Source organism: Vicia villosa, unplaced genomic scaffold (assembly GCF_029867415.1).
Source record: "Vicia villosa cultivar HV-30 ecotype Madison, WI unplaced genomic scaffold, Vvil1.0 ctg.000301F_1_1_1, whole genome shotgun sequence".
Taxonomy (NCBI): Eukaryota; Viridiplantae; Streptophyta; class Magnoliopsida; order Fabales; family Fabaceae; genus Vicia; species Vicia villosa.
Genome location: NW_026705129.1, coordinates 18,507 through 33,029, shown reverse-complemented (window position 1 = coordinate 33,029; position 14,523 = coordinate 18,507).

The window sequence follows — 14,523 nt, the reverse complement described above, 5'->3', positions numbered from 1 at the left end:
TGTAACCGGTTACACGATTGAAAATCCCATTTTCACTCAAGGCTATTGTTTAAGTCTTATGTTAAACTCTTATTATGCTTTTAACTCTTTCTATGTATGTCTCTCTTTAGATCTTTGCTCTTATTTTTTATAATGATAAAAGGGGATAAGAATATGTTGTAGTGTATGGCTATGTTTACTAACTTATGCAGGAACTCAAGTTGCTTAAATACATTATTGGTTAATCAAGAGGTAGATATCAAAGTAAGGGGGAGTATTTGTCAAACCACCAACTTTAAGCGATTCAACGAGAAATTATTGTCATCGTAAAAAACGGGGAGACTGTGAAGACAAGCTTCTACCATTGTTTTGTGTTTTGATGAAGAAAAAGAATCTAGCTTAAAATGCATTATCAAAAGAAGAAAAATGCTCAAAATCTCAAGAAAGTGTTTATGTTAAAAACTTGGTACTCTAGTAATCTTCAAAGACATTGGACAAGGATGAATTGATCATCCATACATGTTTTGAAATGATTTGGAACTAAATCATGTTGTTACAAGCTATATTAGAACATTTTCAAACATTTGTAACCACTTATACAAAACCTGTACCTGGTCAGAGACGCGATTTAGTTGTTTTATTTTTTAACAGCTACAGTTAAAATCAGTTACATACACAAAATTTTCAAAATATTTTTTGACGGCTATAGTTGTAACATATTACAACAATATGGTAACAAGCTACCACTGAACCATTAGCACTTTTTCAGGTTCATTTTGAATCCAACGTCTTCCAACTCTTGATCATGAATCATTGTAATGCTTCGTGATATTGTGCATATTCCAAAAGGTACATTCCAAATATAAATAGCTATGGATTCTGAATTTCAAACTCACCTCTTCCAATCAATTCAACATTTAAAATTTTATCAATTTTTAACTAAGTTCCTTGAGCCAAAAACTTTGTGAAACTTCTGCATAATTTTTACAATATTATTAAAAGTTCCATATTAAAGTTCTAAGAACTTGAAGTATTATACATTGTGAGTTGTTCATTTGGAAGGGAAGATCAATTCTCATCATTAACACAAGGACAAAAACTTCTTTATCTATTACTCAAATTCTATTTCTTATCTCAAAGTGTGAGTGGTAATTGTATTCTAGTAAAAGTAGTGTGCTTTCTCTTGTGTGTTGTAAAATCAAAAGGTGGTGTGCCTTTCTGATTGTGTTAGATAGTTAAGAGAGACAAGTGGATCGATTGTAACATATATAACATGCATAATGAAATCTCTCACAGGTTTTGAGGGGACTTGAGTACACTTATTTGGAAAAGGGAACCATGATATATATCTTGGTGTTCTTTATATTTCTGCATTTATTTTTCAGCACTTTAACAATCATATCAGTTTTGGAAAAATAAGAACAGTGTCGCCAACACTCGTAATAGATAAAAATTCAATAATAGCAGTTAGTCTAATTCACCCCCACTCTTAGATTACATTTAATATGTAGTGGTGGAATGGAAAGAACCTTGCTTATAAGAGGTGGTTTGGTGTAGGAACGATATCAAGCGAGTATCTAGTTATGGTTCAACCTTCTCGATCTGAGCATGTTACTGATCATTTATCATTGGTCTTATGTGGTATTATAGTTGTGATACACCAACTTGCTTTGATTAAGTAACGGGAAGGATACTATTCTTCTGAAGAAGGAGGAAACTAATCCTTCATGATCCCCATGTATTCCTAAGGATATTAGGGTGATGACTGATTATTGGATTAGACCCGATCTAGGGCAACCTGCATAAAAATCCCAGCCATTGAGGTGAAGATGGATATTCACTCACTTAAGAAAACCCTAATATACACAATATCTAAGGAAAAAATAAAAAGTCTCTTACAATCTCTACGCGAGCATCCTCTTTCTCTAAACTATTGTACTTTTAGCAAGTACATGCACTATTTAGGATTTTTAATGTGTTTTTTGGGATCAAATAGGATTTTTGTAATTATTAGGGCATCGATAAAGAATTTGTTCATGTTTTGATTCATCAAGGAGGGTTATTTGTAGATTAAGAAATGTTTAAGTATGAAGGAGAAGTATCGGTTAAATGATGTGATTTAAGATGGTGGGCCTTGTTAAAGAATTAGGATATAAGGAAGTTGGTATTATATGGTACAAGGACCCTAATTTTATTATTCATATGTTGGCTGATGAAAAAGGTTCCCAAAACATTGTTGATTTATATAATGTTCCCTTGAGTGTTGGAGTATTTGTACAACATATTCAATATCACATCTAGAGTTCTTTGATGGACATATAGTAGAAGAAGTCATCGATGTTGTAAATCTTGACGAAGGAAATCTTGTTTCCAAATTATATGAATAAATAGTATGAAATATTTATAAGTTGACGCCAATATGAAAGATAGCACATTTAATATGGATGACCAAGAAACTGAAGTGAATGAGGAGGAGGCATATGTTTAAACTGATGGAATTAATGATGAAGACATTGTTGAATCACATGTTGAAAATAAGTACTGAAAATGATGATATGAGTTATAATTATGGCAATATAATGGATGTAGTATTTAAAGACTCTGATGAATATAGTGATTAATTTTTGGATATCGAGTGTTGGAGATCATAAATATACAACTGAGATGATATTTACACTGGCTAGGGGTGTAATTTCTTGGATGGGCAAGAAACAACCTTTTATCGTTCTTTCAACAATGGAATTAGAGCTCGTGTCTCTTGTTTTTCGCTATTCAAAAAGTTGAATGGTTAAGGGTCCTTTGTTGGAAGTTCCATTGGCTAAAGACAATGTTTCAAATGTGTTGATAAATTGCGATAGTCAACCCACTTTAGTTATAGCACACCGAGAAGTGTATAATGGAATATATAGGCACATAGGTCTCACATATATATGTTCAAGCTACAATTTAGCTGGTCCATTTACTAAACCATTGATCAGAGATTAGTAACGACTACCTCGAGAGGTATGGGATTGAAACTTCTTGAAAAAGAGTTGAAACAATGGTAGTATTCTAATCTAAAGTTAAGAAAACATTAACCTTAGATTCAATGGGTTACAACAACACATTGATTTGGATATTTTGTGCAACATTATGTAGCATTGTTGACTATTGTATTTGGAGGGTTGAGTTTTTCAAACTCTTAATAAAGTTCGATGTTGAGAATATGTATCTAAAAAAAATTGATACAATATGAACGTCACATATGTGAATTTCGAGATGTTGTCGTCTAAAAGTGAGAATTGAAGTTTCTCTCACGAAAATAATCACGAAACAGGTAAAACACATGGTCATAAATACTGGTAGGTGAAAGATGTAGATGAAGAACCATTAAAGAATGTGTGTGAGGTAACGCCGATCTAATCACAAGGATTAACATTTTCAAAGAATTGCTATATCTAAAATTACGATTAAACTTTGTGTTGTCCTTACTAAGGTTAAGTTCAAACCGAAAGATACTTAACTGTATTAACATTATTTATTTCCTTTTCTAAAATTGGACTTGTGATTATTAGAATAAATGAGAGATTGTTATAATTAATCATTATTAATTATCATTAGTGTGTTCCAAAGTAACAAGAAAACTTTGAAGTGGATAAATGAACATTAAATGCATGAGAAATAATCTCACGTGGAAAGTTTAACTCATTTTAATATCTCTTATATAGAGTTGTATTTATTAACTCACCAAAGGAGGCAAATAGTATAAAGTGTCTCGTGAACAAGTGTGGTGGTCTCAAGTCTTATGTCTATTGTCACCTTCACACGCCCCCTCGTCAGTGTCGCCACTGACGATACCGATTATTTCTCTAGGACCGAGACCATGGGCGTGGGTGTAGAGGCGCTAGTGGCGGCTTGTTGGCGGCACTTAGACAATACATATCAGAGCAATCAAGCTACTCTTAGCAGCAATCCGTCACACATGATCGTGGTCGTTACTCCATCTTTTTGTAGTCGTTGCTTCAGTGTATTACTTTTTGAATTCAGAAATGACAACGCTTATGAGGTGCTACAATAGTTGATCAAAGGTGAAAAGTTACAACACTTAGTGTGAATGTTGGTGAAAGGGTGTGTTTCATCAAGGACACAACCTTATGAAATAACATCACTTAGCCTATACATTGACCATTTTGGATTCAGAAAGATATATAACATTAATCTATGTAAAGTCCATATTTCCATTTCCCATACATTTCAAGTTTCATTTGTCTTATACAAACTCAAATATAGATTGAATTATTCTAAATATTCTTACATATTAACTCTAAGACATTTTGAAAGTACGTAGTTGAAATTTTATTAAAAAAGTGATTGGATTTCAATCTTAATCCATTTAACTTACTATCGTTATCTAACCGAAAATAGGTTCTAAATATTCGTCTTTAACACATATTCACATTGACATGAGACGGACACAAATACTAATTTTTATTCAATAGAACATAGAAGAAGTGACTACTATAATATACTTATTTTCATCCTTAGATACGAGTTTCATAAAAAAAAAGAAAATCAATCCAAAGTTTGGATTGAGAAAGAATTTTGGAGATCATAATTAATCTCCGTCAACGTCAAGTTTCCACCTTGTTTTCTTGTCGTGTATTATGGGAGTCGGTGCATCATTTCCCACATAGCATGGGAGATTAAGACGGATCATTCTCATCACTCGATCAATTGTGCCCATAAACTAAATTCTATTATTTCGAAAATTTAGGCTGTTATGTTCACTACTCTTGTTGTGATGCATGTACTTTTCATGTACCATGTCCATGCACAAACATGTTATCCTATTGCATTAATGTTATGGTGATTGTGAGGTCAGAATTGGAGTGCATTACGTGAGTTTATATTATTATATGCACTTACATAAGTAGAGTACAAACTACAAATAAACTATTGAAAGGCTTGACCTAGAGAAAAGCATGCCTTGTGGTAGCATTAAATATGGTTGTACCTTCCAGAAATTGTTAACTCAAGTACAGACTGGATCCATCATGCAAGAGGACCCATCCCAAGGATTTGAGCATCTCTTTTGATGCACGAGTGTAATTGCATGTTCATGCATATGGATAAGTCCAAATAAACAACTTATCACATATTTAAATGATTTTTTAAATATATTTAAAAAATCATATTTAAATTAATGATTTTTTTTAATCAAATAACCCATATTTCCGACTCATTGCTCAACCAAATTAAATCTCAATATACCCCACTCTGAAACAAACAGAAAATATTGTAAATGATAGGTTAGAGCAATTGGCGTCCCACTTGAACATCCAAAGCCCACGCTAAAGCAATTGGCGTGTTAGTTAAAGGCTTAAAGCTATATAGGACTATGTTATTGGCGCCATCTAATATATTTAACTGAATCGAATAGATACACATAATAGCATATTATAATATTATATCGCAATCAACAATAATTAAAACGGTATATTTTATAGAATTTGAGAGAGTGTTGTTAGAAAGAGTGATATGAGAGGATTATTACTCTCATTGGTGTCTAGGATTTTTCCATATGTTATTCGTTTAATGGGGCAACACTTAAATAGTTAAACGACTGAGGACAGAGACCTCGCATTGAGCTTAACTGAATGGTTTAACCCATCACGGTCCATTCAGACACAAAGCTCAATTATATAATTCATAAATAATTAATATTTATTTGACCATAATATAATTAATTAATAATTAATTATTTTAATCCATATTTGATTAAATAAATAATTAATCTAACAATCTCCCACTTGGATGATAATAATTAATTATTCAAAATATTGATTCTAATATTAGAATATCAATAATGGTTGAAACAGTAACCAATCAAAAGAGAAATACAATCATATGAACACTATGCCATAAAAGACCTACGACAGCGCTTTTTTGGGGCTTTAAAAATGCTGTCGTAGCTGGCGCTGCTATAGGTTTTAGCAGCGCTTTTGTTTAAGCAAATGCGCTTTCGTAAGTAGGCCTAAGGCAGCGTTTTTTTCTTGAAAAGCGCTTTCTTAGATATACTTTATTTTTATGATTTCTAAAGTAGACCTAAGAAAGCGCTTTTTAAGTAAAAGTCCTGCCTTAGGTCTATTTATGAAAGTGCTTTTTAAGAAAAAGCGTTGCCTTAGGCCTACCTACAACAGCGCTTTCACATATAGATAGGCCTAAGGCAGCGCTTTTTCTTAAAAAGCGCTTTCATAGATAGGCCTAAGGCAGCGCTTTTACTTAAAAAGCGCTTTCGTTGGTGTTTTTAATAAACCTATTATTTTTATAATTTCTAAACCTGCATTTTTGGCAGCATTATTTCATGAACCTGTAGTTTACCATTGTTATCCCATAACCTATAATTTACAATCGTAATCCCATTATTTCAACAAAGAAGTGATTTTGATTATATATAAAAAAGGCATTATAATTATACCATTACATTATTTACCATTGTAATTAATCCAATATATATATATATATATATATATATATATATATATATATATATATATATATATATACATCGATTCACATATTTCTAACATGACCAAAACAACTAAACAAATTCACATTACATTATAACAATAAGAAAATCATCCCTAAATAACTAAATCAACTAAATCGGTTCTGGTCGTGTAAAGTATGAACATAATGACATGGTCAATAATGTATTCACACAATAATATATTCATAACACTTTTCACACAATAATATATTCATACCTATATGAGTCTTTGCTGAATATAATATTGACACAATTCCTCTTGATTTCTTCCAACTTAAGTTTCGTGTAAGAAGCAGAATAGAATTCATCAAAGTACTACATAACAAAAACATAATATGCATGATTTAGTTAAATGTAATAAATTATAAGAAATTATCCTAAGTTATAAATCATACCGTGATTGGAATCTCTAATTGATTCATTTGAAGGATTTCTTTCAAAAACCTCAAAACAAAGTTTTCTATGTTGTTGTGGACACTACATAGAAAAACAAATAAGATTTTATAGTTGTCTTGTTTTATCAAGTAACATAACTATTATAAGCAAAATTGTGAAAATTAATGTTCCTGCACTTTGATCCAAGTAATGTTGTTTGATTTAGTCTGTGATACTCGTGCTTCTATTTGACTTCGGAATACTTGTATTGATCTAACAAAATAAAAACATATATTTAGATCAATCTCACAAAAATAATTAAATATATAAATATACACGAATATTTAGAATAATCTCACTTACGTATCAACCATTGACTTCATATCCAGATAATTGGTCCAATCACCATTTACCGAATTCAGATAATATACCACTTTTTTTACAGGATCCATAGCAACCAACAACCAGTGGCGTCTATACATTAAAACAAAAGTTTATATGAAAATTTTGCTACGCAAAAGAAACAAAGATTAGAATAAACTTAGAATGAAAATCTAACCCTATTGGTTGAGTATTATACGCTCAAAGATACAAGCTTTATGTATTGCCGGTGACCATGAATCTCTAGACTAAGTGCTCTCTTACTGAATCTGGTTCCCTATCAATTGTCGCTCCACTGACACGGGAGGAAGACACAAAATGGAATTTGTTTGGCAATTGATTCCCGCGCATCATTTTGTCATACAACAACCTTAAATAAAAGCATAATAAACATTAGACTATTTTCATTGAAATGTGTAAATAAATTGTTCAACTAATTAAATAATATATTGATCGATTTACCAGATGTATGAGTGCATAACACCGACGCCTAATTCATTATGCGTAAAAATATCTTCCATGTCCTCTCGTGCAATTGTTTCAGTGCATTTAAAACCAAAGATACCTTCATCCATATTCATTTGACAAATAGCACCATTCATCAAATCTGATGTTACCACAAGTGTTTCAAGATACTGCCGGTATCGAGGCACAAAAGCACCTTTTTTTGCCACGACCTTCGGAGGATCCTTTTCCTTGGGTGGTAGGCTACCAATTTTCTGGCTCACTTGTTGTGACCCTTGAGCAGATACCTAAAAATCATATAACTTAGGTAAATTATAAAATCATACAGTTTTAGATTTAGATCATATAATTAACACTTTAAATGTACCTCTTTTAATGATGTAACATACTCGTCGTGCTGCAAAATCCCTTTGCCCTTAGATGCGGGTTTTGTAGGAGTCTAAAATTATCATGTAAAAAATAATTAAAGTAACAGTTCAGACTTGAAATTTGAAAACTAAAAGATTCATAATGGTTTTCAACATACCTCATCATCAATGAAAATGAGTTCTGAGGGCCGTGCAACAAATGACTCTATTGCATCTTATAGCAATGTTGTCTCTGAGACCATGTCAGGTACCGGTAGCAACGCATCATGATCTAATACAACATCAACCGATACTTTCAGGTGTCTATTCGGGAGCAGTCTATGGTGGAGTAAATCTCCTTTAAGTATTATGCACTTTTCCCTTGGCAATGCAATGAATCATTCATTTAATATGAACAACTGAGACATTGCAATTGGAGAAGAAAAAAAGAATTTAAATGAAAAATATTACAATTCGTCATCTAGAATACGTTTGTGCAATATCTGCATTGAAATTGAAAATCAAAATGCGAAATACAAAATTTCTCATCCAATATATGTGTAACAAAGTCAAAAAATTGTGACAATTCAAATAGACAAAAGAAACTTATTCTTCAATAAAAATATATGAACAATGGCATAAATTAAGATGTTGCTATTAAAAAATTGAGAGAAATTAAATGGAAGATATATCCCCAATGGTGAGTATATAATTATTTTTTTATAAGTAAATCCAATGATATATATATATATATATATATATATATATATATATATATATATATATATATATATATATATATATATATATATATATATATATATATATATATATATATATATATATATATATATATAACAACTGTATAATAAATTAACACGATTGAAATGGAAAGAATTCTTTAATAAATATACTAAATAAACACAATTATAATAGAGAAACTATTCCTATTAATTAATATACACTCTTCGGAGTTTGGGTTTAAATGAAAAAAATAAAAAGTATAAATAGGAAAATAATTACATTCTTCGGAGAGACAAATTTATCATGAACAAATATACACTACTCGTCACAAACTTAAACTTATCAATTAGTTAAACTCAACCTATAAAATTCGTCAAAATTATCATGTATCTCTCACATCAGTGTCCATTTTTGTAAAGCGTACGAGACGTATCACAACCAAGGTTATGTCTAACGCAAAGTTGCGAGAACAACCGTATTCTCGCGTCGGCGATCCCTTGCGCAAAACTCAAACACGGAAACATTAAACTTCAATACATAAGTGATTGTTAGTTATAACCCTATCTCTAGAATTGAGAAACTAACAGATTTCCTTCCCTAATCAAGACTTGTGATGTCTATTTCTACATGAACACAAATTCAAACATAAATGCAAAAAGATTAAGGAAAAAATATCAAGATTGATTTGTAAAGCAAGTTTTATTCAATGTCATAAGAGATAGATATACATATGTTCAGGGTAAATATACAAACAAACCCACCAAAAGAGATATACACAAAAAGGAAAAGAGGAAAACCAAACATCTCACGGGTTGTCAGCTCTAATTGATGAGAAATCCACCTCCGATCATCCAAATGAAAGACCCAATTGTTGTTTTCTAGCTAATCCTAACCTAAGAATGAAATTGATGGAGTTGGGACAAAAATTCCATAAAACCATAACCTAACACTATGTTGGAAATAAAAATATATAACCAAAATTTTCACAGCCACACTAACCAAACTCATTGCGCTTAACGGGCTGGCATTTATCAACACACTAAACCGCCTTTGGGAAATTAGCTGGTTTTGTAAAAGTGACCGCGCTTGGGGGCTTAGCGCGCTAAGCGGACTTCGAAAATCGGCTATGCCTCTGCCAAAAAAGTGGCAGTGCATTGGGGAGCTTAGTAGGCTCAAACATTATTTTCTTCCAAAAGCGCGTATTTAAAGTCGTGTCTTCGACACTCAATTGATTGAGGTTCCAAACATGCACCAATACCTATAAAATGAAAGAAAAACTATCAAACGATGCATAAATGAATCGAAAACACAAATTATACATAATATGTACAAATATAACAAAAACGTACGAATTCACGCACAAGTTGAGGAAAAAGAGTCAATAAGTGTCATAAAATTATATACAAAAATAACTACAATTTGACACTTGTCACAGTCTCAATTTTAAACTCATCCCCTGACTCATCATCATTAGACCAAGATATAGCAAAACCCTTTTTCTGCTTCTTGAGTAAAGTGGAACATTCTAATCTAATGTGACCAAAACCTTCACACTCATATCATTAAACACCTTTGCTTTGATTGGACTCTTCTTCAGGTCTGGTATTATTCTGAGAATCATTATTATTCTTAATGTCAAATGAGATGTTCTTGACATCTGGTCTTCCTCTTCTATCCATTCTCTTAAGAATTCTATTGAATTGTTTCCAAAGTAACAAAATGGTATTGGATAATCCTTCATCAGTATTCAAATCAGTCTGACCTTCTTCATCTTCAGCATTAGAAACAAAAGTTATGCTCTTGTTCTTTTTCTCAGACTTGTCACTAATAGCCAATTCAGAAGTTTGAAGTAAGCCAACAAGTTCATCAACCCTCATAGTGCTGATGTCATGAGCTTCTTCAATGGTTCTTACCTTCATGTCAAATTTCTTAGGTAGAGACCTAAGAATTTTTCTTACAAGCTTTTCTTCTAACATATTTTCTCCCAAGGCACTAGATGCATTTGCTATTTCAAGAACCTTCATATGATATTCTTGGATAGTCTCATTATCATTTATCTTCAGATTTTTAAATTTAGAAGTGAGGAGATGAAGTATAGACATCTTAACTTTAGATGTGCCATCTTGAGTTATTATGAGGATTTCCCAAGCATACTTGGCTACAGTATATGTGTTGATTAACCTAAAAATATTCTTGTTTACTCTATTGAATAGAGCATTCAAGGCCTTGTAATTTCCAAGAGCTCATTTACCAACCTCATCAGACCAGTTTTCTTCTAGCTTCAAGGACACATTCCCCTATTTGACCTTCTCAACAGGATGCTCCCATCCTTTCAAAACAGTCTTCCATGCTTTACTGTCCATGGATTTCAGAAAATCCACCATTCTGACTTTCCACTAGTCATAATTTGAACCATCTAATAGAGGTGGTCTGTTGTTGTATCCTCTTTATTTATCAATAATACCAGAAAATATTCTCCCTAGAGCTCACCCAATAGACAGAACAAGGTGTCAATTCTGGTGCCAATTGAAATTCTGGCACTTGCAATACTTATTTCAAGACAGATGTCTCAACACACAACACAATGTCATGACAAATGTTATAATATCACTTGCTGACAGAAAATAATTTTACCAAAATAGAAACTATGCAGAATTAAATTGAAGAAGGTAAAAGAACACAATCAATTATTAACCCAGTTCGGTGCAACTCACTACTCTAGGGGCTACGAAGCCATGAAGGATCCACTATAATAGTATTAGTTCAAAGTCTAAACAGTCCCATTTTACAACTTATCACCTAATCATTACTTCTATGTTATTTTTTACCTAAGAACCTTCTAGATATGAGAACCCCCTCTCACTTCCCACAATAACCTCAGTGATAGAAGCAGTTACAGTCCCAACAATTGTACCAAAGAACCAAATAGAAGATTACACTTCCAATAAACAATACTTAATATTTCTTAAAAGCTCCAACCAAGAACAATACTCAACTCTTTTGCTTAAAAGCTTCAAGAGTGGGAACAATAATTATGTATTAGAAGATAAATAAGTGACACACAAACAAAAACATGAAAACCTTAAAAGACTCCCAAAATCTAAACCCTTATTTTGAATCCACTCTTTGTTGTTGTGAATGCTTGATCTTCTAGGTTTAGCAAGTTCCTTTTTATATACTCTTGTAATATGGGGTTGGACTCTTGAAACAAATACAATCTTCTCCTTTTCAATCAGTTGCAAGATCTTCACAATAATTGGAACAAATCAAATTAAATCCAAGTTTCATAAAAAAGTATCAAAGATACTTTCTATGAAACCAAATCAAATATGCATTGTCCCTAAAATATCCTTGATTGATTGCGCCTGTATGAGCACTAGAATCCTCCAGAATCTCATATTTTTTAATCAAATTTTCAAGGAATTAAACCAGAAGTACTGTTAAGATGTTCTGGTATAGCATGGCACAACATTTGGCAAAACATCTGTCAAAACACATGACAATATAACATGTCGTGACAGTTGGCCAACATGTTACAACATCTTGCTCAACAACAGGTAAGAACCATATTTTAAAAAAATTTATAACAACCATAAAACCATGGATCTAACAGACATGCTAACAAACCTAGCATTATCGAATACTATATTTTATAATACATTTCGACTACAACATGCAACACCTCAAAATCATCATGTAAACAGACTTCGACAACATGCTTAAACTTTATCAAACCAAGAAGTTATCCTTGTCGAGACACTAGAGTTCGATCCAAAATCTCATAAATATCCACCTTGGAACAAACTCTACAACATAGGATAAACAAACTAGATTTTATCATGCAGCTTTATCAACTACATATAATGGAAAACTTGTAACTTGGCAATTTCGGTGATCATATCAGCAACAACATTATCTTAAGTTGAAATCTTCAGCACATGAACTTCTCCACGCTCGATTATTTCTCTAACGAAATGCAACCTCACATCGATGTACTTGGTTTTCTCATGATAAGCTAAATTCGTTGACAGATGTATGACACTTTGACTATCACATTTAACTATGATAACTCGACCTTGAAGTTTTAGCTCCTTAGAAAAATCTTTAAGACATAATGCTTCTTTTACAGCTTCAGTGAGGGCAATATATTCTGCTTCAGTGATTGTTAAGGCAATAACCTTTTGAAGTGTCGCTTTCCAACTGATTATTGTGCCAAACATATGGACAAATAGATTTTTTGGAATCCATACAACTTGCATAGTCAGAGTCGATAAATCTTTCGATTTCTACTTTTCTATCATAACCACAGGCTCCGCCATAAATCAAGAGTCTGTTAAGAAACTCATTTATGTACCTTAGAATCCACTTCAATTCTTGCCAATGTTACTTCCTAGGATTGGCCATATACATGCTTACAAGGCTACTCTGTAGCTTATGTCTGTCTCTGTACAGACCGTAGCATACATCAAAGAACCTGCCATACTAGCGTATGGAATGTTATTCATATAAACTCTTTTAGCTTTAATACTCGGACTTTGAGTTGTACTCAACTTAAATTAAGGATTTTTTGGTGTCACAACAGGCTTTGAATTTGACATACCAAAATTGTCGAGAATCTTTCATAGGTATGTCTATTGAGATAAGCATAATATTGACTGTTTTTTATCTCTCTGGATGTCAATCCTAAGAATATTGGAGCCAGCTCCTAGATCCTTCACGTCGAAATCCTTATTGAGTCCAGCCTTCTCTTTCAATGTATCCTCAACATGGTTGCTTTCTTGAGGATGTCATCCACATCATGCAACAAAATAACAAGTGAATTTTCATAATGAAATTTGAAGTAAACACAGTGGTCGAAGTAGTTCCTAGTGAAAACTATGTATGTCATGAACTTGTCGAGTCTCATATTCCATTTTCGAGGAGATTGTTTCACTCCATATTAAGATCTATTTAACTTGCATGCATAATATTCCTTTCCTATTTTCTGCATACCCTTCAGGTTGCCTCATCAAGATTTATTCATCTAGATCACCATATAAGAAATCAATCTCCATATCCATCAAGATTGTTAAACTTCACCTAGCAGTATCTATCAAATACACAAGGTTCGCAAAAATTTCATCTTTTCGACCTTGTTGCCACATAGTAGATTTTATTTCGACAATTCAAATAGGCCTCTTTAATTAACATGGAGAAGTATCTTCTTCCATAACTCAGTCTTTGACACAGGTTTTGTGGATTCCATGTTTGCTAAACCATTTACAACTCCAGCCTCAAGGGTATACATACCTTGCCTTTCGATGCCTCTCAAGACTTCCTTCGACCCCCTTCATTAACCTTAGGATACCTTGCTCTCCTTTGAAAACATATCCATTCTTGTCGAATTCACCAAGAGAAATAAAATTTCTTCATATCAGGTATGTACCTGATACCGATCAATAGCTTTATTGACTCATCATGGAGCTTGAATCTTACCAATTCATTTTCTGCAATTTTGCAAGCTTTGTTGTTTCCCAACAACATTGATCCACCATCTTGATCATAAAATTCCTCAAATACATATTTGTTTGAAGTCATGTGTCAAGTGCAACCTGAATCCAAGACTCGTTCCTTGCATGAATTGATTCAAAATCATCTTGTACAATGGATGCATTATCATTGTCCTTACCACCATGACTGTTCCTTTCGGTCAAGGCATACCTC